At 42.8% G+C, this 25077-nt stretch overlaps 12 non-coding genes and 2 pseudogenes across 12 annotated transcripts; all 14 read right to left on the bottom strand.

Annotated features, from left to right (window-relative positions):
• Nucleotides 1-17895: 17895 nt before the first annotated feature.
• On the bottom strand, nucleotides 17896-18014 carry LOC149851175 (5S ribosomal RNA). Its single transcript, XR_016426157.1, has one exon. It is a non-coding gene; the product is annotated as a 5S ribosomal RNA (ribosomal RNA).
• Nucleotides 18015-18438: 424 nt separating this feature from the next.
• On the bottom strand, nucleotides 18439-18557 carry LOC149851174 (5S ribosomal RNA; annotated as a pseudogene).
• Nucleotides 18558-18976: 419 nt separating this feature from the next.
• LOC149851173 (5S ribosomal RNA) lies at nucleotides 18977-19095 on the bottom strand. Its single transcript, XR_016425901.1, has one exon. It is a non-coding gene; the product is annotated as a 5S ribosomal RNA (ribosomal RNA).
• Nucleotides 19096-19518: 423 nt separating this feature from the next.
• Nucleotides 19519-19637, bottom strand: LOC149851172 (5S ribosomal RNA). Its single transcript, XR_016426370.1, has one exon. It is a non-coding gene; the product is annotated as a 5S ribosomal RNA (ribosomal RNA).
• A 414-nt stretch (nucleotides 19638-20051) lies between these two features.
• Nucleotides 20052-20170, bottom strand: LOC149851171 (5S ribosomal RNA; annotated as a pseudogene).
• A 423-nt stretch (nucleotides 20171-20593) lies between these two features.
• LOC149851170 (5S ribosomal RNA) lies at nucleotides 20594-20712 on the bottom strand. The gene has a single exon (XR_016434341.1). It is a non-coding gene; the product is annotated as a 5S ribosomal RNA (ribosomal RNA).
• A 424-nt stretch (nucleotides 20713-21136) lies between these two features.
• Nucleotides 21137-21255, bottom strand: LOC149851169 (5S ribosomal RNA). Its single transcript, XR_016433934.1, has one exon. It is a non-coding gene; the product is annotated as a 5S ribosomal RNA (ribosomal RNA).
• Nucleotides 21256-21678: 423 nt separating this feature from the next.
• Nucleotides 21679-21797, bottom strand: LOC149851168 (5S ribosomal RNA). Its single transcript, XR_016426822.1, has one exon. It is a non-coding gene; the product is annotated as a 5S ribosomal RNA (ribosomal RNA).
• Nucleotides 21798-22220: 423 nt separating this feature from the next.
• On the bottom strand, nucleotides 22221-22339 carry LOC149851167 (5S ribosomal RNA). Its single transcript, XR_016425832.1, has one exon. It is a non-coding gene; the product is annotated as a 5S ribosomal RNA (ribosomal RNA).
• Nucleotides 22340-22762: 423 nt separating this feature from the next.
• On the bottom strand, nucleotides 22763-22881 carry LOC149851166 (5S ribosomal RNA). Its single transcript, XR_016435709.1, has one exon. It is a non-coding gene; the product is annotated as a 5S ribosomal RNA (ribosomal RNA).
• Nucleotides 22882-23303: 422 nt separating this feature from the next.
• On the bottom strand, nucleotides 23304-23422 carry LOC149851165 (5S ribosomal RNA). The gene has a single exon (XR_016427140.1). It is a non-coding gene; the product is annotated as a 5S ribosomal RNA (ribosomal RNA).
• A 410-nt stretch (nucleotides 23423-23832) lies between these two features.
• On the bottom strand, nucleotides 23833-23951 carry LOC149851164 (5S ribosomal RNA). Its single transcript, XR_016435687.1, has one exon. It is a non-coding gene; the product is annotated as a 5S ribosomal RNA (ribosomal RNA).
• A 423-nt stretch (nucleotides 23952-24374) lies between these two features.
• LOC149851163 (5S ribosomal RNA) lies at nucleotides 24375-24493 on the bottom strand. The gene has a single exon (XR_016433929.1). It is a non-coding gene; the product is annotated as a 5S ribosomal RNA (ribosomal RNA).
• Nucleotides 24494-24916: 423 nt separating this feature from the next.
• Nucleotides 24917-25035, bottom strand: LOC149851162 (5S ribosomal RNA). The gene has a single exon (XR_016433928.1). It is a non-coding gene; the product is annotated as a 5S ribosomal RNA (ribosomal RNA).
• Nucleotides 25036-25077: the final 42 nt, after the last annotated feature.

The following is a 25077-nucleotide window of genomic DNA, read 5'->3' as shown; positions in this document are numbered from 1 at the left end:
ATACTTGATGCGAATGATTTGAATGTATTGCAATACTTGATGTGAATGATTTGAATTATTTGAATGTATTGTAATACTTGATGCAAATGATTTGAATATATTGCAATACTTGATGTGAATGATTTGAATGTATTGCAATGATGTGAATGATTTGCAGGTATTCCAATGATTTGAATTATTTGAATGTATTGTAATACTTGATGCGAATTATTTGAATGTATTGTATGACATTTTTTATTTGTTAGAATATGGTTCGTGGAGCTTACAGTGGTCGTTCATCCAGTAGTAGCCAGACTCAACCTTCATCTTCACGGGCTCCTGTGATAGGTATATCATTTAACTAATTTGATGCTTGATTAGTTGAAATGCGCATTCTGAGAATTTCTAACATATTTTTTTACAGATGATGTTTCGCCTGTACATGACCCACCTACACCAGTTGATCATACAAGCCAAAAGCCAACACAGGATACAGAGTCTTCTCAGTCTGGCACAAGAAGACTCATTCGAATAGTGTATATCGATAATCGATCGTAAGTATTTTGTTTTCACTTATTGCATATCTTATAAATATTTTATATTGATAATTATTGTGTACTAATTCATGTGCAGCACGAGGTTTGAGCCACAAGAAGTAGTACGCGAGATTAAGAATTCACTTCTTCAACATCTACCAGGATCGGTCGCTCAATGGAAAGAGTATCCAAAAGAGGTGAAAGAAAGATTGTGGTCCTCATTCACAGCATACAGTTGTTTGTCATAGTTAATGTGTTTCTACTAACTTTCTGAAAATATATATAGGCTTTGAATCGCTTTGCGACTACGATGGATGAACATGATGTAAGGAAGGTGTGGCAGAGGGTGGATGTCAATCGATTTGCAGACATGCTGCACAATATGAAGACTGAAAAAAAAAGCATCTGATGGAATAGATGATCCACTACAGTGGAAGGGCCATTGCCCTATTACTATCAGGAGAGATTATTGGGAGGGAATGTGCGACAAGTGGGCAGAAGATACATTTCGAAATCTCTCTGCGAAGGCTGCACAAAATCGAGCGAAAATGCCTGAAGCCTATCTACACACAAGTGGATCTAAGACTTTTGGGAGCCACCTGAAGAAAATGATAACTCGTCAATATATATTGTCAATTTTATAAGTATTGTTGCAAACTTGTTAACTAAATCTTTTATCATTTAACTTCACAGGTAGCAGAAAAAGGAGGCATTGTACCGTATAAGGATGTGTTTGTTAAAACACATAAACGAAAGACCATGAGAGACTTCGTATCAGAGAAGGCGAGAACGACAATGGTATGTATTTATTCTATTAATAATCATTGTAATATACAAGTTATCATAAACATTGTAATTCTTAATTATTAATGCATACTGTAAATGTAACGCCCCGGATTTCCAAAACAAAGCTAAGTTAAAATTTTTATGAATTTCTTTTTTTTTTTTCTTTGCAGCGGAATTTAGAAAAGCTTTTAGCAGCGGAATCAGACGATAATGAGTCGTCAGTTTTAGAAAAATCCGAGTACGTTGCAGGTATGTGGCCAAGCAACTCATTGACCACCAAAGTGTTCCATTTTATCGAAAACCACATGTTTATTACAACACTATTGCTTAGAAAAGCAGTGTAGGTTCAATAAAAAGGAAGTAGTACAACTCTGTCTAGAGAAACCCTGGAACTCGATGCCGCCTTGCTCCGCATATCGCCACGCAGGTACAACACCTGAAATCCCCATAAAACGGGGTCAGAACCACTGATGGTCTGGTAAGCATGCAGTCATACATCCATTCAACTCAAATACAATAATGACCACTCAGGGTCTCAATGCGCAATAACGACGCTCAAGCCTCCAAGACTTAGCGTATATCGCAGGAGCCTCCTCAGGGCTATGAGTTGAACATCCGCTCAAGTCTTCATGACTTAGAGCAAGCCTTTTCAGGGCTGTGATTAAAATAACCGCTTAAGTCTCCACGACTTAGCCATGACCTCTTTCGGGTCTCAAGTGATGTCTAGCTCAAGTCTTCATACTTGGCACATCCGTATCCCACGCATCTAAGGAGAACTCCTCGAGCTTCGCTTAGTTGTGCGGATACAACACGGGTCTTTGCCCAGTCGGTCCAGTAGTATACCGAACATGACACCTTCACAAAGGTTATGCAGGACTGACTCAACACGTCATCCACTCATACATTCAAAGCATCGCTGTACCTAGAACTAATGCATTGTTTGATAATTAACCGCTCCCGCCTTTGGTACGCAGGTAGAGCTATTGTCCGGGCATCAACGCGACGTTCTGGGGGTTGATTATTCTATGTATTTTAGATACCCCAGAGGCCTGTTGACCCTATCCATAGTAGGGCAGTGTGTTTCAACTGGGAGAATCCTACTAGGCCCATATTCGGATGCATCCTCTACTTGCAGTAGTTGGGTTCAATCCTTAGATCTTAAGGATAACCACGACCCCAAAACCCATGAGTGACTGAGGCCATCGTGGACTCTATCAGGTCCAAAGTAAAATACATGTCACTCAAGGCTGTACCATCACTGTCATTCCACAGTGAGCATAATTCTTGAAGGGGTCTGCCAGTCTTACAATTACTTAGACAGAATCTGCATGCCATTTAGGCAGCCCGTGCTTTCAGCACTACGGAAGTGTGTACCCGACCCCATTCAGTCCGCCACAACACAGTCATTACTGAGGGGGTACCCCTAACACGATTTTCAACCGCGGGGTATGTGCGACCTTAAGTCTTATTCATATGCATGCAGAACACCGCTCTTGGCACTTCAGCCACCACGAGCATTACACCTCTTTGGGTGGAAACAACACACTCTGGCTCTTCGGCCCTTACGAGTCTGGTTGTGTAACCGTTCTCAATGAGCATGCATATGACTCGATCTAAATAGATCGGCTACTCGGCGTATTTTTACGCGACGAGTACAAACCTAGCCAAGGCGCAACCTCTACTCCGGCTCAGCGGCCCTTACGAGCAATGTGCCCTTGTAGGCACAAGGATACGAGCCGATCTGGCATCGTTTCATCAACGGACATCATTATGCCGTTCGACTGGTTCCGACAGCTCTTCTGCCAACCATTTCGTCAGCACCTCCCCTGCTCTATCGGCAGCGGTGCGACGAACCCTTCTACGTTTGTAGAAGGCAATACATGAATCGGGTAGCACTCTGCTATATGTCAGAGTATCCTGCTACGTTCTTTCTGAGCTATTCTTAGCTTCTTCAGGAATTTCAGCAGCACTTCCTCTCTTTTACGGAGAAAGCGTGCGTTTCTTTTATCCATTTCAGCGGCATCTCCCCTCTTTGGTAGGAAATCGCCACGCTTAATTCGGGGAAATGGATGTGCACCGTTGTGCGTACTTTGCATCCATCAAGGTTGCAGGAACCCTGGGCCATAGCCAGGCCATACGTAATTGACTTAGTTTTTACGTAAAAAGCATTTTGCCAAAAAGTGAAGCCTTTCCAATAGGGGCTTCATTCGTCAAGCAGAATCTTGAACGAGGAGCAGTCAGGGAATCGCATTGGCGATTTGGAGTTTGATCTCCATTTGAACGCTCATTTATGCGCTATATATGTAGTATAAGCAGAAGCCTGTGCTTTATACAGCGGCGGTGTAAAGAAATGCATATACTATTGTTCAGGGTGTGTAACTGAACGAAATATTCTACATATATAACAAAACAGAAGCCTTGGCATCGTTCGACGCGACGGCGTAAGTAAATACATTGCAGAAAGCAGGAGCCTTGGCATCGTTCGACGCGACGACGTAAGTAAATGCATAATCGGAAGTGCAGTAATCGGAAGTGCAAAAAACAGGGAGCCTTGGCATCATACGACGCGACGGTAAAGGTAAATTACATAGCCTGTGCGATATAAGACGCGTCGGCAGAATCAGCAGATATACACCTAGATCCGTATCCAACGATAGTTACGAGGCGAGCGGGTGAACACCGAAGTGTTCTGAAGGGCTTAACCAAGAACTAGGGCAAGATACCATTTTAAAAACGCATATACTGCGTATTTGAACATAGATATATCCGACGATAGTTCCGAGACGAGCGGGTGAACACCGAAGTGTCCAAAAAGGGCTCAATCAAGAACTAAAGCAAGATACTACTTCAGAAAGTATATTCTATATACAAACAATCAAATACTTGAGAGAGATGGATCAACGAAGCGAACTTACTTCAAATCGTGGAAGAAACGGCTCCGGGTTGCTTCTTTGGCTTCGAGCCTTCCTTCGAGAGGTCAGACTAAGTCAGATGAAGCTGACTTAGTTGAGAAAGAGGTAGAGCAGGTCAAGCTACTCAACCTAAGTGGTTTGAACCAAACAGGGTTCGATCCAAGTCAACTGGGTTCAGCAGGTTCGAACTCAGCTCAAGTAGGCTAAGTCTGGGTTCAGAAACCCAAACCGGAATAAGGACCAAAAAGGACTTTGACTTTGACTTTAAACCCAACTAGGTTCAAGTCAAGTCAACTGGGTTTGGACCAGGTCAAGTGGGTTCAGACCCAGGTCAGGTGGGTTAAGACCAGGTCAGGCAGGCTCAGGCTAAGTCAGGCAGGCTCAGACCAGGTCAGGTGGGCTCAGGTGGGCTAGGCTAGGTAGGGGAGGTTTAGGAGAGAGAGAGAAGGCAAGAGAGAGAGGGGGTCAATTTTTATGAGAAGAGAGAGAGTGGGGAGGGCTATTTATAGCCCAAGCCCACCTCCTCTTGGGTTTTTCCATGCCCCTTCTACCCCCTTGGCTTCTTTTTAATTCCAAGAGGTTCCTTGGTGTGGGGCCCACTTGGATATTCCATGAGATATTTTTGTGGGTCCCACCAGATATTTTCTGAGGAATATTTCTGTGGGTCCCACCAATATTTTCGTGGGTCCCGCAAGAATTTCGGGTTTCCGACGATTTTTTCCGAAAAATTCTGAGTACGCCATTCCCTTCGTATTGACGTAACTAAGAAAGTTGGCTCGCAGGAATCCTTTGATTTCATTCAGGTAGGAAGTTATGGCTTCCAGAGTATTTGAGCATATATTCGCGATTTGACGAATATCCTAAGTATAACTGGCTCGCAGGAATTGATTCGTTTCGCATTCTGAGAAAAATGCTATTTTTACCGGTAAATGCCTCATGAATTTTATTCAGATATTTTCTGAAAAATTGAGGGTCTTACAGTAAACATTATTTTGTAGGAGGCATATGAGCAACAGATGATAAAGCGATATGGCGATGACTCTACTCAACATCCATCATTTGATCCTGCAGCATGAGTGACTACAGCAGGTGAACCCAAAAAAGGTCGTGTGTTCGGGTTTGAGAGTAATATGAACACCTCACCTGTCGTTGCTTCCTCCAGTCACAGCTCACAGACTTATTCCGTCGACATAAGCTCCAAGCATCCTATTTTTTTCGGTGATGATGTACGCTAGATCGTTAAGGACACAATGCATGACTACTTCCATGAAACCATCGCCGACGTTCTTCGAGCTGAGTTCAACATTTTTTTGCTGAACAGGGGAACTTTGATTGCAGGTGCCTCTCAGGTATGAAAGTTTCATGCGATATATTGCATGTTGTTAGATTTCATACAACTTTGATTGCCTTAACTTAGGTGCATTGAATATAATTTATTTTAATATATTTTGTTTATCAATACTGACATTTTATATAATATTTCAGTATAATATTTTTTCTGCCTTTGAACACATATGAGCATGATAGAATCATATATAAAGTTTTTTTGACTGCCTTAGAACACATATGAGCATGATATAATCACATATTCAGTTTTTTGCCTGCCTTAGAACACATATGAGCATGATAGAATCACATATACAGTTTTTTGACTGCCTTAGAGCATATATGAGCATGGTAGAATCACATATAAATTTTTTTTGACTGCTTTAGAACACATATGAGCATGATATAATCACATATACAATTTTTTGCCTGCTTTATAACACATGTGAGCATGATAGAATCACATATAAAGTTTTTTTACTGCCTTAGAGCACATAAAAGCATGATAGATACACACATAAAGTTTTTTGACTACCTTAGAACATATATGAGCATGATAGAATCACATATAAAGTTTTTTTGACTGCCTTAGAGCATATATGAGCATGGTAGAATCACATATACAGTTTTTTTTACTGCCTTAAAACACATATGAGTATGATATAATCACATATACAGTTTTTTGCCTGCTTTAGAACACGTGAGCAAGATAGAATCACGTATACAGTTTTTTGACTGCCTTAGAGCACATAAGAGCATGATAGAATCTTATATAAAGTTTTTTTGACTGCCTTAGAACACATATGAGCATGACATAATAACATATTCAGTTTTTTGCCTGCCTTAGAACACATATGAGCATGATAGAATCACATATATAGTTCTTTGACTGCTTTAGAGCATATATGAGCATGGTAGAATCACATATACATTTTTTTTGACAACTTTAGAACACATATGAGCATGATATAATCACATATATAGTTTTTTGCCTGCTTTAGAATACATGTGAGCATGATAGAATCACATATAAAGTTTTTTTATTGCCTTAGAGCATATAAGAGCATGATAGAATCACATATAAAGTTTTTTTAACTGCCTTATAACACATATGAGCATTATATAATCATATATTCAGTTTTTTGCCTACCTTAGAACACATGAGCATGACAAAATCACATATACAATTTTTTGACTGCCTTAGAGCATATATGAGCATGGTAGAATCACATATACAATTTTTTTGACTTACTTAGAACACATATGAGCATGATATAATCACATATACAGTTTTTTGTCTGCCTTAGAACACATATGAGCATGATAGAATCACATATAAAGTTTTTTGCCTGCCTTAGAGCACATATGAGCATGATAGAATCACATATAAAGGTTTTTTGACTGCCTTAGAACACATATGAGCATAATAGAATCACATATACAACTTTTTGCCTGCCTTAGAGCACATATGAGCATGGTAGAATCACATATAGAGTTTTTCTGACTGCCTTAGAACACATATGAGCATGATATAATCACATATAGAGTTTTTTTACTGCCTTAGAACACATATCATTCATGATAGAATCACATATAGTGTATAATTTATTTTAATATATTTTGTTTATCAATACTGACCTTTCTTTTCTTGTGTAGGTTGTTGGCGATAATCAACGTAGTGGAGCTGAAGGGACAGATCAAGGCAATAAACAAGAAGACGCACAAAATCTTGGCAATGATTAGATTAATGTGTTGAATTTGTTCTACTTTCTTTTTGTTTCGAAAATGTAAATGTTGAATTGTAAATAATTATAACTTGCAAATTTTAAAGTGGAACGATTAATTGTTTTAGTTTCTTTTTATATGTATTTTTATGTGTACTTTATTTTTTATTCACAGGAAATATAGATTGTACGAGAATTTTTTTCTTGATATTTAATTTTCAAATATTTATTTTTAATTTTTTTCCTTGTTTGCGACAGATATATCCGTCGTTATTTATTATTATCGTTGAAGGTAGCGACAGATATAAATCCATCGCCAAATCGAAGTTACCGTTTAGTAACGACGGCCTTGCAATGGAAGTTGTCATTCGTTATTCTGCCGCAACTTAGCGACGGAACTGGCGACAAATACAATATGTCGCTACTTAGCGACGGAATGGCCGACGGATATATGTCATCGCTTATTAGCGTCAAAAAATTTACGATGGATGATATCCATCGCTAATCTTGCTAGCAACGGATTTAGGTCATCGCTAATCCACTGGTTTGTTGTAGTGTGTGTCTGTTATGTTTTTATGACCAAACTCACAACACAAAAAATGAGGTCTGACAGACCATCTTCGGGAATGGTAGTTTGATAATTTTATAAATTGAAGGAAATGTCGGTTCAGTAAGTGAATCGTTGTGTTGAACATATCTAACTTCTGCTAAAAGAGATTTGACTGTAGGGTGAAGTATCGATTCTTACATTCGTGGTAAGAGAACATTTATAAAGAACTCCCTAGATAAATAATATACAAGCTTGTTCATAAATGCATATTATTATGTGATTGCATGTGCTTTAAAAGTATTCTGATTATTTAATGTATATGAATAGATTGACTAAATTGCATATTTAGGAATCTATATTTCGAATGCTTTCAATAAGATGTATGTAGATTATAGTACATATTACATGTTTATCTTAATATTTGATCATGTCATAATATTAGCAGATGATATGACTTGTATCATGAATGTGCTTGCTGTGAAAATGAGGATAATGGTTGGATACATGTAATATGTTTTAGAAAATGAAAATGAATGCTAGGATTTAAGAAATGAAGGTAGAGTTTTAAATTTCTCAAAATAGATTTACTCTGAGAATGTCACACTTATACCTGGGGTGAGGTATTATAAGTATTGTGACTTGATTAATTGATAATGTATCTTTGTGATAGATCGTTATTCCTAGACTTGATAGCATGCTTATATAATTACATTCTAAACAATAGTTAGTGATTATATAATTAAAATTGTATACTATACTAACAGTGAGAAAAGAAATGAATAATATACCTAAGGTAACAACACACAAAGAGATAAAAAACCCTACCAGAAAGGACATGGTCTAAGACTTTGTTAGAAGTGCGTGTACTTCATTCGCGCTTAGGATCTTATAGAATTCCTAGGCAATCCTTAGGGGTTAGAAACATTGCCTATTAGACATATATAAGAAGCAACATAAACCACAAACTTTGGCGGGATATAACTTTTCTCACACGTTGAGGGCAGGTATAACTTCTTGGCATCTTCATCTAGCTACCAATAGGCACATTAGGCTATCCGGCTTGCAACCAGTGAGCAATGCTTCAACAATTAGAAGTCTATAGTTTGGACTGGTTTGGACTATGTTGTTTATGAAGTGGTTCATATGTCTAGCCAATATCGTATATTCTAGAGTTGTCTACATGGGTTGCTATGCCCTAGGACGCTATTTATAAAATAACTGATTACTTTAGATGACGATATTCTAAAATGTCTACTTTACAAATAAAAATGGTTTCAGGAAAAGTAAGAAAAAAAGTAAAAGGAAGATAAAATATGTAAATAACATGTATGCTAGTTAGATAACTAAACTTCGACTAAGAGCTTAGAGCTCACTATAGTTGTAACGATCATGTTTTATATTTGTAAATAAAATCTTACTGAGTTTTAGACTCACCTCTGCTTGGTTACAACTGTAGGATTGGGAAGCACCGCAAACAGGAGAACGTGACCCGTTGACTCGGTTATTAGAGACCTTGAAATACCTTGGAGTACTCTGCGTTTTATTTGTTTTTTTTTTACTCTCGCTATATATTTTGAACACTTAGCTTTGATAAACATGGATGGTAAGTTTTAGTGATTGTATGGATGAATTTGTTTGACATTTAGACCTTATTATGACATGTATAATTTTTTTTTTTGGCTTGGTTTTGAGATTGTTTTTGATAATTTTCTTTTAAGAAGTGATGACCATGAATCCAAACTCCAGAGGTTCCAGTTTTGATCACTACATTATGCATATACTTGTGCGCATGTGGTGTTTTGATTATGATCATGATTTTGTTTTAGTGATAGGTAAACTAGGGGATTGCCCCTATGGGATTCATAGGTGAATCAGTTTCTCCAAAAAAACCTGAATAAGATGAAATCTTTGTCAATAGGTATTTTCACCATTGAATAACACGTGTTATTAAAAAATAAAAAAATGTATATAAAAATATTAAAAAATTCTGACTATTATTATTATTTTTTAAAACCTTGTATTGAAATGACATGTGAATTGACTGATTCTGACAACATTACTAAGACCCCTTGATTATGGGAAGCAGGTCATGCTGAACATGAGCTTTTTTGCTCAGCTCATGCCAACATCGTGGCCATCTGTTTTGTATTTTGAAAAGTTAAAAAGTCAACAAAACATTTGTATGCTAAGTGACATTCATCAAAAATCCAATGCCACAATGTTGGCATGAGCAAAAAGCTCATGTTCAACACGACCAGATCTGCTCCCTTGATTAGGATAGTGCAACCTAACCATTCAACCATCTCATTCTTCTCATTTTGATGTTGATGAACGCTTAGCAAAAAAATAGTATTTTATCTGATATGGATTTCTTGAAAGGTTTTCACAATTTTAATTTTCCTCGTAAAACACTTGCAAGACACAGGTTAAGTAAAATGAAAGATACAAAAGAAAAGTAATGAATTTCAAAAAATGTGAAAATTAAATCAAACGGGAGTATTTTTCTTAGGCTATGGATAGTAAAAAATGAATGCACCATGATAAAACACAATATATTTGTTTAATTAATACAATGTAACATTTTTTATATACTACGATTTTATGAGCATTTAAATTCCTGCCAATCTCTCTCTCTCTCTCTCTTGTAAACTTTCAAATTTCCATGATATTTGTTGTTTTAATACGGTGACTATAGTCATCGTTTTGGCTCGTTAATGAAGCCATAACATGTGAAAGGTCCAAAAAGGGACATGAGAATCCAAGACTATTTGGTATCACCTTACATTAATTATTTCTTTGGAACATATGATGCGTGGCCAATATAAATTCCTAGATTGATAAGATTGCTTCAACTGTTGTTTTCCTGGTTGATTCAAGTTCTTTGGTAATTTTTTTTAGTAAGTGTTGGATACCAAAAGAATCCGCACGACTTTCTTGGATATTCAATCTTACTAACACTAGGAACAGTGGAAATAATGAATTCAGTACATTACTGTTCATATGGGTGGTTCAAATTTTCTTTGTCCTATTTTAGGGTTTATTTGGTCGTAATCAAAACACTATTTCTTTCTGGATATATAATTGCTGCAATCGACCAATCTACCTCATAAAACCCATTTTTTTCTTTTTTTGGTAAATCTAACGTCATAAATATGATCTATATGCTTTATTAAGTAGGATTTGGCTTTTGGATTGCCAGAATATAATTTTGTGTCAAAATTATTAATTTGTAATATCCAAATTCAAAAGCCAAGGAAAGAGGTGCTTTAGATTTTCAAAGAGACACCTTGCTTGACGAAAGAATGCAATTTTATGTTTCTTTAAAATTTATCAAAAGGTATTATGTTTCTTTTAAAAGGTACAACTTTTTAAAAGGACATGGTACATTTTTTTTAGGGTCTATATAAAGCCCTCATCTCCTGTTGGATATGCATCTCATCTTATTTGCTTAATAAAATATTATTTTTTTAGTATATTTACATGTAAGTGTGAAAAAAACTTTTAAGTTCTTCTTATCAACCTTATTTTTTTTGTAACCATAGCCATATTCCGTTGCATCAATTAAGGTATTTAAAACCCAATAACTCATGTCTATAAGTTTTTTCAGTGATACAAAAATCAATCGTTGTAACACCAAAACTTTTCAACTCAAAGACATGTCTTCATCCAAAAATACAATCCAAGGGTATGTTTGGTTGCTTGTGAGCTGATGTACAAATGAGATTTACTTTCTAAATCTCATGAGAACTCTTCCAGTTTGCAGACTTATATTTGAGGTGCTGTACACCGCTCACTTTTTAGGTTGGGTTGCTTTTGGGGTGCTGTGCAAATGAGATTCACTTTTTAATTTTAATGAGGTCGAACCAAAGGGACCCCAAGTGCTGATTTTGGATAAATCAATTATGCTAAACAAGGTTCGTGTGAATAAAAAAAAAAGGGAATATTTCATTGAAGGGCTACTTTTTTTGCCCTTAATTTTTAAAAATCAGCCTCATATTTCTGAATTTCATGATACGGGTCTTTGGTTTTCCACAAACTTAGGTTTAATCTCAAGTCAAATTACAATAATAGCCTTCATAATCAAATGTTCAAAGCATTTTCTTTTATGAATATAAATGATTATTTTTCAATTACAAAGGACAATATAAGAAACGAAAAAAGAGTCACCTTCCTCGAGCTGATGGATGTCGGGACACATGTGACCAATATCAAGAATTTTAAAAAAGTGAAGCTCATTTTAGGAATTAAGTGCAAAAGGTTGGCCTTAAATGGTAATTGTATTCGTAAACAGAAATACAGCTGATTGGTGTCAGTTTTATTGAAGAAGCCACATGAAAAAGATATACAGATGATGTGATTAGGTTTTACTAAAGTTCTTTCGATCAAGAAAAGCACACGAACCACACAATTAGTGGCCCAGCCCTACCACACACACACACACAACTTGGACACAGACACAAAACCCTAGATGGGACATGCTGCTGATCTTGTCCTTCACCTAATCTCAACTAGTGGTAACCAACTTCCATGCATGCGCAGAGAGAAGTTGCATCAGTAAGATTCAACTTGGCTGGAGGCAACCACCAAGTTTCTTTCTCCATAAGACTGTTTAAAGTCTGTGTTTGGTTAGGGAGAAAGCGACTGCTCCTTAGTGAGAAGTTCCTTTCGCACGATATCAGCAAGTGCAAACTCACCTTGACTTGGGAATCAGAAATACCATCTTTCTAGATAGGCAAAAGTTTTTATTCTCCAAAGCCCGCCCCAGGTCACCCCTGTGGTTAGGGCAGTGCTTGATAAGACACTACAACCCCATCTTACCCGGGATGGGTTTCCCTTGGGATCATATGGTGGATGCCCTTTGTGGGGCTAGGGCATTTACCTAGGGTTTACTATGTAGGAAGAGGGGCCTATTAAGTGACCCTGTTCCTAGGCAGGAAAGCCATTTCCTGAGAAAAAAGGTGTCTAAAAACAAACATGCAAATCAGAGCCAATGTGAAAACCAAAAGCTTGAAGAGAAGGGTGAAAGAGTTTTTTTTTTTTTTGGGAGTCACCAAACTCATGTTCACATAGCTGAATTTACTTCAATTGTCTCCATCTGATTTTTGTAGTTTCTGGTGTAAGTTATGGGTATAAAGCAGCTAGGTAAGAAGAGGGCCCAGCCCTGGTGGACCCTTTACCTGGATCCAGAAAGGACCTGACCCTTTTTGAAAATAATGGCGTAAATACTATTTCCTTTTTTATCAAGTATCAGGGACAGCCTATTTTGATTTGTTTATTTGTCAATTATTGCAAACCCCTGTGTTGCTCACAGTATGAGTTTTCAGATTCCCTAAAACTTTATGAGTCACTTTGTTTGGATCTGCTTTTGGGTTTTATCTCATGATGTTTATTCTAACCAACCAACTCTTTGACTAGACCAAGGATGGCTTCCTCATTTGTGCTTAGAGCCTTGAGGGGCAGCTGGTGGTAAGGTTACCATCACGCCCCAGGGTTGTTTAGGGGTGTCATTGGGTCAGTTTTGAACCGGACTTGAGTCGTACCATGCCCTATAGGGTCTGGGTTTGGTGGTAAACAATAAGGACCAATTAGAATCTGGGTCGGACCCGAAGGGTCCGATTAATATATGAAGCCGGGTATGGTTTGTGAAATTTCATACCAGACCCGGGCCTGACCCATGTTTCGACTAAGATCCACAATATTTCAATGTAAAAAAGATAAAAAATATTATTTTACCGGGTATGGTCCGGGTCTGGTTCATGGAATCCTTATAGGATCCAGGTATGGTTTCTCTTATGGTGAGTCCGATTAGACTCGGGTCTGGACCCGGTACCATCATCTCAAATCAGGTCTGGGTTTGGTTCCACCTGAGTCCGAACCAAACCCAACCTGTTGACACCCCTAGGCCCTAGGGTTGTTGCATTTTCAACTTGGTGATGGCTGTCCGTACACCAAAAGGGAAGAGAATAGGATTGGGTGAAGGTATCCAAAGAGAGATGTTTTGGTGGGTGATTTGATGTATGCTTAGTTGGTGATTAGTGTTTGTGGAATTTCAATGGAAGCGCACAAGGGATCCGCACACACCTGTTGATTGTGGGCCAGCTTAAGGTGTTCTAAATTGAAGGGCATGGTGAGTTCCATACTAAGCCTACAAGGTTGAAGCCAAAGAAAAACTATCCCTGATAGGCTTGGGGGAAAAGACTCATGGAATTTAAGGATCTGGCCTGAATATGAATCCCATTAGACGGATCTGAATAGCTAAAGTATGATCCAATTAATGATTGGATCTAGGCTAGGTATTGGATTTTTCATCTGAGTCTGTCTGAGATCCGAATCCGAATACACAAAAATATCAGATTTTTGGTTAGTCGAATCTGGATTCGGTTTTAGCTGATGCTATCCAAGTCTGAATTCGATTAAGTCGGTCTCAGTGTTGCTTAGATCCGACCGGAGTCCAACCCGTTACCATCCCTAATGGAATTCCAATGAAATCACATGAATTAGGAATTCCACACTATGTTATTGAAGGCATTCCCACATGAGGCATGAGGTTTTGGCCTGATTGCTAGTTTAATAATAGTTGGAATTTGAATAGTTGATAAATCACCACATTCCTTCATCTACACAAGGGAAGTGAAGAAGGGAAATTGGAGAGTTGGGGAATCGCCAATTCTAAGCACAATGCCAAATATCAATGATATGTTGAAAATGCCTTTAAAAATGTGACATTTTGGTCCATATTTTTATTAAAATATTATTTTCAATGATGAGGAAGCGTCGCCATGGAAAGACCAAGCAAACCATGGTTCGACACTCAGGACTATGTCCACGGGCGAAGGAGGAACCAAAATCCACTATCAAGATGTTAGGAAACACAGCAGCAAATACAAAGCTCTCAAAACCCTAATCCCAATACACCCTAAACTTTTTTCTCAACTCTTAAAAAGAAGCAACTATATATATATATATATATATATATATATATATATATATATATATATATATATATATATATATATATATATATATATATATATATATATATATATCGCCGAAGGTTATAAAACCTTAACAGGTACAAAAAGAAAAAATTACAAAACTAGACATGTCCATACTGACTGCGAGAACTCCACACCCACACTGCCAGAGGGGTTTGTGGTGAGCACTGGTCTCGGATTAAACACTGGATCACTCTGCTACCACCATGAACACTATTGAAAATTTCATTGTACAATCACCAAAATATTTTTGGATGGGATCATATATTAGAGCGGGTCCACATTTCAAGACACCCACAACAGTCTATCTTATGGGAAACACGTGTTGTTTTGTTTTTATATATGTATATATATTTGAAAGTTTCTGTTTCTATTTACATAATTTTTTTTCTATTTTTTTAATTAATTTGTTTTTTCCAATAAAACTAAAACTATCACAAAGATACGGTGTGAACCAACAAGAGATGCAAGCCTGATTTAGAAGTTCAATATTTTTTTTTTGAAAAATATGACGTGAGGACACATAACCTTTTAAATTTTCATCAAAATTATATTAATATTTTAATATAAAAAATGCATTTTATTGAAATAATATTAAAAATATGAAAAATTATTAAAATACTTAAAAAATTATATCTGTACATGTCATTGTTTATGTCAGCATGTCTGATCGTGTCAACTCATGTCACCAAGTACATGGCATGTCCTTGTGACATAAGAGAAAAATATTAATTTTTTTTTTATAATTTCGCTCCCATTTTAAAATTTCTTTATAAATACTTATCATGGTTGTTAATTTTTGTGAATAACTATAGGGGATAGCTAGTCAATTGTGCAGAGACTTCAAGTTTCAAACATGGATCTATCTAAATCATAAAAGGGAACTCAACATTGCCATATGCAATATCATAATTTCTAAATGAGATGAATTCAAGTACAATGCACATCTTGAAAAACTAATGAAAGGAAAGGAAAGTTGAACTCTTGGACATTCCTTATCCACAATGTTGATTAGACTCATGCTTTCTATCCTTACATCCTTCTTCCAAATGCATGACTACTACTGAAAAAAGTACTATACAAATTCCATGATCATGGTTTTGGTGTCAACCAAACATCAGACCTCCCACTTTACTGAAAACAATGTACAGGACACTTTCTTCTTTTTAAATTGTTATTGTACTGTCCCTTAGTAAAACACTATCAGGGATCCCTATATCAATGCAGGGGACTTAGGTTAGAAATTTCGGGACACAAATGCTGTTTGGCATGTCCTTGTGGGATCCATTGTTTCAAAAAGAGGGTATGAGATTTACATCTCTTGGTTTCAAATTTTAAAGTGGACAGGACCAGTGGGTCTCTCAACTCCGATCCGAACAAGTCTGTGTTGACACTGTCTATCGGGACGGGTATGCTTGGCCGGTGTGTCGGACTCGGTTTGGATCTTTGTCGGGTATGTATCTGTTTGGACATTTCTGACTTGGATAAGGGTTCCATCAACTTTCTGAACGTGAACATGAATTTAAAGGTCAGGAAATTACCTGATTAGGTTGGGAGTGGTCCATGTCCAGCATGTCTAAACCAGGACCCAGCTGGATCAATCACTCGATCCACACAGAATTAAACAGGGACGTCCCAAAAGCCAAGTCATCCTGCAGGTTATTACCTTTCCCAGAATTACTTCAATATCAGTCACCAAGTGTTCTCAGGGATTTCTTGGCAAGAAAAATGTTGTGATATTTCAAAAAATTAATTTGTTTTCAAGAAAATCTGAGTATATTTAAAAATAAATAAATGATAAAACATATAAAATAAAAAGAAAAATGATCTAAAACACAAAACTTTAAATGCTAGAAGACGAAAATTGGAGTAAAATCACGATACAATAAAAAAGTGAACAATTAAACGTGCTGTGTTTCTATTGGGATTGTTTTGTGAATTTACCACGGTAAATACAAGTTTTTGCCCATATTTACGCATCAATCCCCACCTCTCCAATTAGCTACGTAAGCATTTGTCTCACATATTTTGGTGAGAAAATCAACCATTTCACATGAAAATGACCCTTTTTACACTCCATGAAATAAACACTTTCATTTCGTCAACACTACAAGGATGTGGTTCAAAAGCAGCAACAAAAAGCGCCACCATTGCTCTTTTTGTCACCATTATAGACCTATAACGGTGACAAAAAACACTGCAAGAATTCTGCAGATTAGCGACAGACGCTATCCGACGTTAATCCATTGCAAATCCATCGCTGAACTATTTAGCGATGGCTTAAAGATGGATAGAGTCCGTCGCAATTTTCTGATCGCTAATTAAGGACAGAATTGATTTGTCGTTAATTCACGATTGATTAGCGAATACCATGATCTGTTGCTAATTCATCGCAAAATAAGGATCGATTTAGTTTTGCGAAAGATACATATCCGTCGCTAAATTCCGTCGCCAATTTATGAACGGATTCACGACGGATTACATTCCACCGCAAAACATCGGCTGATTCAGTTTTTGAGTCAGATAAATATCCGTCCCTAATCCGTCGCTAAATTCGTGATGGATATTAGCGACGGATATTTCGTCGCCAATCCGTCGCATATTTAAAAAAAAAAATTGTTTGAAATATAAATATCGAGAAAAAACTTCTCGTTACACAATTTATATAACCTGTGTATAAAAAACAAAGTACACATAAAAAATACATATACAAAGCACGTGAAACAAATTTAACACAAGTTAAAAAACTTATTGATCCACTATAATCCTCGCCAAGTTCTAATTATTTACAAGTGAACATATACAAAGAGTTTCGTTTGAAACAACAAGAAGGTGCAACAAATTTAACACATGAATCTAATCATCGCCAAGATTTCCGACATCGGCGTGCCAAGTTACGGTCCGACGAGCCGGAACTGCTGCGTTTGTCGCACACCGCGGCTCGTGTCGGGTGCCGGCGCTGCGGCGCGCAAGGCGAGGGTGGAAGGGAAGCATAAGACCTCGATGGATCAGATACGGTGTGTTGCGGGAAGTGAAAAGAAGGTCGGAGGTTGGTGCTGACGACAAAAAAGCGCTGAAGACAAAAAGAGAGTGCAACACGAGGACTTCCCAGGAAGTCACCCATCCCAGTACTACTCTCGCCCAAGCACGCTTAACTTCGGAGTTCTGATGAGATCCAGTGCTTTAGTGCTGTTATGATCGCACCCATTACATATTGCGCGAAAAAATGCTCTTATGCCTCACGCGGGAGCCGTGGGGGCCGCAACGCACGAACCGACTAGCCGTCATAGAAATGGCCCCGAAAAAACACCCGAAACAAGCTTAAACAGCCTCCAAAATGGTCCCAAACCGACTTCGTCTGTTCGCCACGTCGTAGCCAGCGGAACGAGCTTTCCGTGGCCACGAAAATCGCCGAATTCCGACATCGACGAGCCAAGTTACGGTCTGGCGAGCCGGAACTGCTGCGTTTGTCATACGCCGCGGCTCGTGTCGGGTGCCGACGCTGCGGCGCGTAAGGCGAGGGTGGAAGGGAAGCAGAAGACCTCGATGAATCAGATACGGTGTGTTGCGAGAAGTGAAAAGAAGGTCGGAGGTTGGTGCCGACGACAAAAAAGCGCCGAAGGCAAAAAGATAGTGCAACACGAGGACTTCCCAGGAGGTCACCCATCCCAGTACTACTCTCGCCCAAGCAAGCTTAACCTCGGAATTCTGATGGGATCCGGTGCTTTAGTGCTAGTATGATCGCACCCGTTACATGTTGCGCGAAAAAATGCTCTTATGCCTCACGCGGGAGCCGTGGGGCCGCAACGCACGAACCGACTAGCCGTCATAGAAACGGCCCCAAAAAATGCCCGAAACGAGCTTAAACAGCCTCCGAAATGGTCCCGAACAGACTTATGTTCGCCACGTCGTAGCCAGCGGAACGAGCTTTCCGTGGCCACGAAAATCGCCGAATTCCGACATCGGCGTGCTAAGTTACGGTCCGGCGAGCCGGAACTGCTGCGTTTGTCGCACGCCGCGGCTCGTGTCGGGTGCCGGCGCTGCGGCGCGCAAGGCGAGAGTGGAAGGGAAGCAGAAGACCTCAATGGATCAGATACGATGTGTTGCAGGAAGTGAAAAGAAGGTCGGAAGTTGGTGCCGACGACAAAAAAGCGCCGAAGGCAAAAAGAGAGTGCAACACGAGGACTTCCGAGGAAGTCACCCATCCCAGTACTACTCTCGCCTAAGCACGCTTAACTTCGGAGTTCTGATGGGATCCGGTGCTTTAGTGCTGGTATGATCGCACCCGTTACATGTTGCGCGAAAAAATGCTCTTATGCCTCACGTGGGAGCCGTGGGGGCCGCAACGCACGAACCGACTAGCCGTCATAGAAACGGCCCCGAAAAACGCCCGAAACGAGCTTAAACAGCCTCCGAAACGGTCTCGAACCGTCTTCATCTGTTCGCCATGTCGTAGCCAGCGGAACGAGCTTTCCGTGTCCACGAAAATCGCCGAATTCCGACATCGGCGTGCCAAGTTACGGTCCGTCGAGCCGGAACTGTTGCGTTTGTCGCACGCCGCGGCTCGTATCGGGTGTCGGCGCTGCAGCGCGCAAGGCGAGGGTGGAAGGGAAGCAGAAGACCTCGATGGATCAGATACGATGTGTTGCGGGAAGTGAAAAGAAGGTCGAAAGTTGGTGCCGACGACAAAAAAGCGCTGAAGGCAAAAAGAGAGTGCAAAACGAGGACTTCCGAGAAAGTCACCCATCCCAGTACTACTCTCGCCTAAGCACGCTTAACTTCGGAGTTCTGATGGGATCCGGTGCTTTAGTGCTGGTATGATCGCACCCGTTACATATTGCGCGAAAAAATGCTCTTATGCCTCACGCGGGAGCCGTGGGGGCCGCAACGCACGAACCGACTAGCCGTCATAAAAACGGCCCTGAAAACGCCCGAAACGAGCTTAAACGGCCTCTGAAACGGTCCTGAACCGACTTTGTCTGTTCGCCACGTCGTAGCCAGCGGAACGAGCTTTCCGTGGCCACGAAAATCATCGAATTTCGACATCGGCGTGCCAAGTTACGGTCCGGCGAGCCGGAACTGCTGCGTTTGTCGCACGCTGCGGCTCGTGTCGGGTGCCGGTGCGCAAGGCGAGGGTGAAAGGGAAGCAGAAGACCTCGATGGATCAGATACGGTGTGTTGCGGGAAGTGAAAAGAAGGTCAGAGGTTGGTGCCGACGACAAAAAAGCGCCAAAGGCAAAAAGAGAGTGCAACACGAGGACTTCCCAGGAGGTCACCCATCCCAGTACTACTCTCGCCCAAGCACGCTTAACTTCAGAGTTTTGATAGGATCCGGTGCTTCAGTGCTAATATGATCGCACCTGTTACATGTTGCGCGAAAAAATGCTCTTATGCCTCACGCGGGAGACGTGGGGGCCCTAACGCACGAACCGACTAGCCGTCATAGAAACGGCCCCAAAAAACGCCCGAAACGAGCTTAAACGGCCTCTGAAACGGTCCCGAACCGACTTTGTCTGTTCGCCACATTGTAGCCAGCGGAACGAGCTTTCCGTGGCCACGAAAATTGCCGAATTCCGACATCGGCGTGCCAAGTTACGGTCCGGCGAGCCGGAACTGCTGCTTTTGTCGCACGCCGCGGCTCGTGTCGGGTGCCGGTGCTGCAGTGCGCAAGGCGAGGGTGAAAGGGAAGCAGAAGACCTCGATGGATCAGATACGGTGTGTTGCGGGAAGTGAAAAGAAGGTCGGAGGTTGGTGCCGACGACAAAAAAGCGCCGAAGGCAAAAAGAGAGTGCAACACGAGGACTTCCCAGGAGGTCACCCATCCCAGTACTACTCTCGCCCAAGCACGCTTAACTTTGGAGTTCTGATGGGATCCAGTGCTTTAGTGCTGGTATGATCTCACCCGTTACATGTTGCGCGAAAAAATGCTCTTATGCCTCACGCGGGAGCCGTGGGGGCCGCAACGCATGAACCGACTAGCCGTCATAGAAACGGCCTCCGAAACAGTCCCGAACCGAGCTTAAACGGCATCCGAAACGGTCCCGAACCGACTTCGTCTGTTCGCCACGTCGTAGCCAGCGGAACGAGCTTTCCGTGGCCACGAAAATCGCCGAATTCCGACATCGGTGTGCCAAGTTACAGTCCGGAGAGCCGGAACTGCTGCTTTTGTCGCACGCCGCGGCTCGTGTCGGGTGCGGGCGCTGCGGCGCGCAAGGCGAGGGTGAAAGGGAAGCAGAAGACCTTGATGGATCAGATACGGTGTGTTGCGGTAAGTGAAAAGAAGGTCGGAGGTTGGTGCCGACGACAAAAAAGCGCCGAAGGTAAATAGAGAGTGCAACACGAGGACTTCCCAGGAGGTCACCCATTCCAGTACTACTCTCGCCCAAGCACGCTTAACTTCGGAGTTCTGATGGGATCCGGTGCTTTAGTGCTGCTATGATCGCACACGTTACATGTTGCGCGAAAAAATGCTCTTATGCCTCACGCGGGAGCCGTGGGGGCCGCAACGCACGAACCGACTAGCCGTCATAGAAACGGCCCCGAAAAACGACTGAAACTAGCTTAAACGGCATCCGAAACGGTCCCGAACCGACTTCGTCTGTTCGCCACGTCGTAGCCAGCGGAACGAGCTTTCCGTGGCCACGAAAATCGCCGAATTCCGACATCGGTGTGCCAAGTTACAGTCCGGAGAGCCGGAACTGCTGCTTTTGTCGCACGCCGCGGCTCGTGTCGGGTGCGGGCGCTGCGGCGCGCAAGGCGAGGGTGAAAGGGAAGCAGAAGACCTTGATGGATCAGATACGATGTGTTGCGGTAAGTGAAAAGAAGGTCGGAGGTTGGTGCCGACGACAAAAAAGCGCCGAAGGTAAATAGAGAGTGCAACACGAGGACTTCCCAGGAGGTCACCCATTCCAGTACTACTCTCGCCCAAGCACGCTTAACTTCGGAGTTCTGATGGGATCCGGTGCTTTAGTGCTGGTATGATCGCACACGTTACATGTTGCGCGAAAAAATGCTCTTATGCCTCACGCGGGAGCCGTGGGCGCCGCAACGCACGAACCGACTAGCCGTCATAGAAACGGCCCCAAAAAATGACTGAAACTAGCTTACACGGCATCCGAAACGGTCCCGAACCGACTTCGTCTGTTCGCCACGTCGTAGCCAGCGGAACGAGCTTTCCGTGGCCACAAAAATCGCCGAATTCCGACATCGGCGTGCCAAGTTACGGTCCGGCGAGCCGGAACTGCTGCTTTTGTCGCACGCCGCGGCTCGTGTCGGGTGTCGGCGCTGCGGCGCGCAAGGCGAGGGTGAAAGGGAAGCAGAAGACCTCGATGGATCAGATACGGTGTGTTGCGGGAAGTGAAAAGAAGGTCGGAGGTTGGTGCCGACGACAAAAAAGCGCCGAAGGCAAAAAGAGAGTGCAACACGAGGACTTCCCAGGAGGTCACCCATCCCAGTACTACTCTCGCCCAAGCACGCTTAACTTCGGAGTTCTGATGGGATCCGGTTCTTTAGAACTGGTATGATCACACCCGTTACATGTTGCGCGAAAAAATGCTCTTATGCCTCACGCGGGAGCCGTGGGGGCCGCAACGCACGAACCGACTAGCCGTCATAGAAACGACCCCGAAAAACGACCGAAACGAGCTTAAACGGCATCCGAAACGGTCCCGAACCGACTTTGTCTGTTCGCCACGTCGTAGCCAGCGGAACGAGCTTTCCGTGGCCACGAAAATCGCCGAATTCCGACATCGGCGTGCCAAGTTACGGTCCGGAGAGCCGGAACTGCTGCTTTTGTCGCACGCCGCGGCTCGTGTCGGGTGCCGGCGCTGCGGCGCGCAAGGCGAGGGTGAAAGGGAAGCAGAAGACCTCGATGGATCAGATACGGTGTGTTGCGGGAAGTGAAAAGAAGGTCGGAGGTTGGTGCCGACGACAAAAAAGCGCCGAAGGCAAAAAGAGAGTGCAACACGAGGACTTCCCAGGAGGTCACCCATCCCAGTACTACTCTCGCCCAAGCACGCTTAACTTCAGAGTTCTGATGGGATCCGGTGCTTTAGTGCTAGTGTGATCGCACCCGTTACATGTTGCGCGAAAAAATGCTCTTATGCCTCACGCGGGAGCCGTGGGGGCCGCAACGCACAAACCGACTAGCCGTCATAGAAACGCCCCGAAAAACGCCCGAAACGAGCTTAAACGGCATCTGAAACGGTCCCGAACCGACTTCGTCTGTTCGTCACGTCGTAGCCAGCAGAACGTGCTTTCCGTGGCCAGGAAAATCGCCGAATTTCGACATCGGCGTGCCAAGTTACGGTCCGGCGAGCCGGAACTGCTGCGTTTGTCGCACGCCGCGGCTCGTGTCGGGTGCCGGCGCTGCGGCGCGCAAGGCGAGGGTGAAAGGAAAGCAGAAGACCTCGATGGATCAGATACGGTGTGTTGCGGGAAGTGAAAAGAAGGTCGGAGGTTGGTGCCGACGACAAAAAAGCGCCGAAGGCAAAAAGAGAGTGCAACACGAGGACTTCCCAGGAGGTCACCCATCCCAGTACTACTCTCGCCCAAGCACGCTTAACTTCAGAGTTCTGATGGGATCCGGTGCTTTAGTGCTGGTATGATCGCACACGTTACATGTTGCGCGAAAAAATGCTCTTATGCCTCACGCGGGAGCCGTGGGGGCCGCAACGCACGAACCGACTAGCCGTCATAGAAACGCCCGAAATGAGCTTAAACGGCATCTGAAACGGTCCCGAACCGACTTCGTCTGTTCGTCACGTCGTAGCCAGCGGAACGAGCTTTCCGTGGCCAGGAAAATCGCCGAATTTCGACATCGGCGTGCCAAGTTACGGTCCGGCGAGCCGGAACTGCTGCGTTTGTCGCACGCCGCGGCTCGTGTCGGGTGCCGGCGCTGCGGCGTGCAAGGCGAGGGTGAAAGGGAAGCAGAAGACCTCGATGGATCAGATACGGTGTGTTGCGGGAAGTGAAAAGAAGGTCGGAGGTTGGTGCCGACGACAAAAAAGCGCCGAAGGCAAAAAGAGAGTGCAACACGAGGACTTCCCAGGAGGTCACCCATCCCAGTACTACTCTCGCCCAAGCACGCTTAACTTCAGAGTTCTGATGGGATCCGGTGCTTTAGTGCTAGTGTGATCGCACCCGTTACATGTTGCGCGAAAAAATGCTCTTATGCCTCACGCGGGAGCCGTGGGGGCCGCAACGCACGAACCGACTAGCCGTCATAAAAACGGCCCCGAAAAACGCCCGAAATGAGCTTAAACGGCATCCGAAACGGTCCCGAACCGACTTCGTCTGTTCGCCACGTCGTAGCCAGCGGAACGAGCTTTCCGTGGCCACGAAAATCGCCGAATTCCGACATCGGTGTGCCAAGTTACAGTCCGGAGAGCCGGAACTGCTGCTTTTGTCGCACGCCGCGGCTCGTGTCGGGTGCGGGCGCTGCGGCGCGCAAGGCGAGGGTGAAAGGGAAGCAGAAGACCTTGATGGATCAGATACGGTGTGTTGCGGTAAGTGAAAAGAAGGTCGGAGGTTGGTGCCGACGACAAAAAAGCGCCGAAGGTAAATAGAGAGTGCAACACGAGGACTTCCCAGGAGGTCACCCATTCCAGTACTACTCTCGCCCAAGCACGCTTAACTTCGGAGTTCTGATGGGATCCGGTGCTTTAGTGCTGCTATGATCGCACACGTTACATGTTGCGCGAAAAAATGCTCTTATGCCTCACGCGGGAGCCGTGGGGGCCGCAACGCACGAACGGACTAGCCGTCATAGAAACGGCCCCGAAAAACGACTGAAACTAGCTTAAACGGCATCCGAAACGGTCCCGAACCGACTTCGTCTGTTCGCCACGTCGTAGCCAGCGGAACGAGCTTTCCGTGGCCACAAAAATCGCCGAATTCCGACATCGGTGTGCCAAGTTACAGTCCGGAGAGCCGGAACTGCTGCTTTTGTCGCACGCCGCGGCTCGTGTCGGGTGCGGGCGCTGCGGCGCGCAAGGCGAGGGTGAAAGGGAAGCAGAAGACCTTGATGGATCAGATACGGTGTGTTGCGGTAAGTGAAAAGAAGGTCGGAGGTTGGTGCCGACGACAAAAAAGCGCCGAAGGTAAATAGAGAGTGCAACACGAGGACTTCCCAGGAGGTCACCCATTCCAGTACTACTCTCGCCCAAGCACGCTTAACTTCGGAGTTCTGATGGGATCCGGTGCTTTAGTGCTGCTATGATCGCACACGTTACATGTTGCGCGAAAAAATGCTCTTATGCCTCACGCGGG

The sequence above is a fragment of the Nuphar pumila genome, chromosome 1 (assembly GCF_984573655.1).
Source record: "Nuphar pumila chromosome 1, dmNupPumi1.hap1.1, whole genome shotgun sequence".
In the NCBI taxonomy this organism is placed as follows: domain Eukaryota; kingdom Viridiplantae; phylum Streptophyta; class Magnoliopsida; order Nymphaeales; family Nymphaeaceae; genus Nuphar; species Nuphar pumila.
Note: the sequence above shows the minus strand (reverse complement) of the source record. Positions and strands in the feature narration are given on the sequence as shown.